Source organism: Clupea harengus, chromosome 15 (genome assembly GCF_900700415.2).
Source record: "Clupea harengus chromosome 15, Ch_v2.0.2, whole genome shotgun sequence".
NCBI classification, from domain to species: domain Eukaryota; kingdom Metazoa; phylum Chordata; class Actinopteri; order Clupeiformes; family Clupeidae; genus Clupea; species Clupea harengus.
Genome location: NC_045166.1, coordinates 23,355 through 26,096, shown reverse-complemented (window position 1 = coordinate 26,096; position 2,742 = coordinate 23,355). Strand labels below are relative to the sequence as shown.

Genomic DNA, 2,742 nt, shown 5'->3' with positions numbered 1-2,742 from the left:
AGACTGCGTGACTATGGCACTGCTCCTGCTTTGAAAAACAATGTGTCAGATTATCTTCTATGTGATTTCATATAGAGTTTACTTCTCTCTACAATATGATATAATTTTATATAATTATGTGATATGTAAAACCAGTGTCGTATATAAATGTGAAATATATAAAACCCTGTAGAACGACAGCTTCTGTGAAAATACATTTTTACTTACTGATTTGTCTCTTGGCTCTCCTCCAGCATCTGAAATATGAACAAGATTAAATGATGAATTTGGAACTATAGTATTGTCACCATAAAGTTATTGTCACCATAAAGGTGCTAGTTGTTCATAGTGTTGCATGTTACACACTCACTTGTCCTTATCATATCATCACAATTATCATCAATGCAGCAGCCAACAGACTGACAGAGACAACAACTACAGCAACCAGAGGAACATCTGAGGAAACTGAGGGAAGGAAAGGATAGAACACAGGGAGGGATAGAGATTCAGAGAGAGAGAGAGAGAGAGAGAGAGAGAGAGAGATGGGGAGAAGAAGGGAGGGAGAGAGAGAAAGTGATCTGGAGAAGGAGGGAGGGAGAGAGAGTGATGGGGAGAAGGAGGGAGGGAGAGAGATAAAGTGATGGGGAGGAGGGAGGGAGAGAGAGTGATAGGGAGAAGGAGGAGGGAGAGTGAGTGATGGGGAGAAGGAGGGAGGGAAGGAGAAAGAGCTTTAGTTCTGTTCATACTTTGAATGTTTGAGACCAAAAATACATTCAATCCCTAAAGGGGACTTTCACATTGAAATTGCATCAAGCAGCTCAACAAGAGGTGCTACACTTGTCCGGAGCTCAGATTCCTGATTTACTGCTATCATGGCATAACATGTAAATAACTGAAGACAATTCCAAAAGTGTTTACAGTAAATCAAGAGATCAGAATCAGAGAAGTGTGTAGCACAGTAAACAATAAACACAAAGGTTTGATGAACAGTAGCATCATTATTTAAACTGAGGATATCATGGTCTTCCTGCTCTACCTGTTTCTGAGTCAGTCGGTGGAGGAGAGGACTTTGTTGCTGGATAAAAAAAGATATCACCTGTATTAAACAATTTACTTAAACCATCTGTCATAAGACTGTGATAAATATGTCAGCACAGAGACCTATTCTGTCAAGAGACACCATGCCAGTTAGTGTCCACTAAGCTTATGTGTTAGTGTAGCCTTGAGGTATTTTGGATCAAACACAGCTCAATAAAAGAATGACTTTTACAACTGAGTAGCACATTGCATAATTTGAAGCAGTAGCAACTGTAGCATCATTTTTAGAGACTGAGGGGATCATGGTCTTCATGCTGTACCTGATGGGCCTGAGTTTGAGGAAGCAGTGGTGAAAGTATTCATTCTGGGAGAGGATTTCAATACAAAGGTAGAGGAAGTTGTGGGTTGAACACCTGTTTGAGTAAACAATGTACAAATGTAACTCATCACAATAATTAGATTCACTCCTATTGATGAAACAGTGTGAATCTGAATAACCGTTGTAGGGTGTACTACACAACTCAATGCAAAATGCAAAGCAGTGGCATTCAATGCAAGACAGTCAAAAAACTACAAGACAATTTCACATGGAAGAAGATCATGCATTCCTTTAAAATAGTTTCACATTCAAGACATGAACGTCATCAGGGAGAGTGGGCTTTAAACACCGGGTGTCTTTAGGATGATGAGCATAAGTAGCCTGGTATAAACAGACACAAATTCACTTCATGAAAACTGAGCAGTAGTTATGCAGAGAACATCGGCTACTTAAAGCAGCAATAAGGAGTTCTGTTCTAAAACTAGCAGGTTAACTACCTAAAAGGCATGCAAAAACCTTGCAAAAACCACCAAAAGCCCAGTTGCCATTGATAGAAGATTGCCATTTGGTAGTATAGCTGGCAATGTCATGCTGTGAAAGCTTTTCTTCATTTTTGCAAGGTGTTCCAGCCAGGAAACACAAAACTACATAGTGCATATCCTGGATGGCTAGTGGGAAAGACACAGGTGTTGATCAGTCCTTCACATGACCATATGCTATCAAAATGAATTTGAGGATGGTACCAAAACTAGTTGCCTATAAAACCATACCTCAAAAAGTGTAAAATTGTTGCATAGTGTTACTTTAAGACAACTTAAAAAATCAGGTTCAGTTTATCATGCAAACAGCAGTAATTTAATATCAAACTCATCGTATCATCTCTAACCTTTCACTGTGATGGTGTGGTAGACAGAAGTCTGAACCTGCCCTCCTGCAGTCAGCTAGCATGTCCAAGTATGAACAGGGTTTGGACCTCTGAGCTCCTCAGTCAGTGTGATGGAGCAGGGAGGTGTGGTTCTGATCTGGAGATTGTTATTGTTCTGCAGGTCTTTCCCTCCCTCATCCACCCAGCGCAGACTAACTCCTTTATCTACCACTGATCTGCTACAGTTGTCGGGTGTGTGCAGGAGGCTGTGGAGAATCACCTGACTGTCTGCCTCCATTTCAGTCTCACTGGGGGAGGCAGAGGCTACAAGAGGAAATGACATCACACTACATCAGATTTAACATACAGTATAAACTCACATTCAAACCCAGTAATGTGAGTTTAAGTGTTAAGTTAAAGAGGAGCTTTATTTTTTGTGTAGTATTAAGGGAATTATTTTAAAATGTTTTCATTATTTAGGAAATATTTACAATTATCGACACTTTTATCCAAAGCACCTTGCAGTGTCGTGCAGATATAT

At 40.0% G+C, this 2,742-nt stretch overlaps 1 long non-coding RNA gene across 2 annotated transcripts; it reads right to left on the bottom strand.

Moving 5' to 3' along the window:
- Window positions 1–331: 331 nt before the first annotated feature.
- Window positions 332–2,386, bottom strand: LOC116223846. 2 transcript variants are annotated; one of them, XR_004165298.2, is made up of 3 exons: window positions 2,223–2,386; window positions 1,338–1,430; window positions 332–444 (listed from the first exon to the last, which is right to left on the bottom strand). It is a non-coding gene; the product is annotated as an uncharacterized LOC116223846 (long non-coding RNA). The 2 variants fall into 2 exon arrangements; XR_004165299.2 differs by having other exon boundaries at window positions 332–435.
- Between the last annotated feature and the right edge of the window lie 356 nt (window positions 2,387–2,742).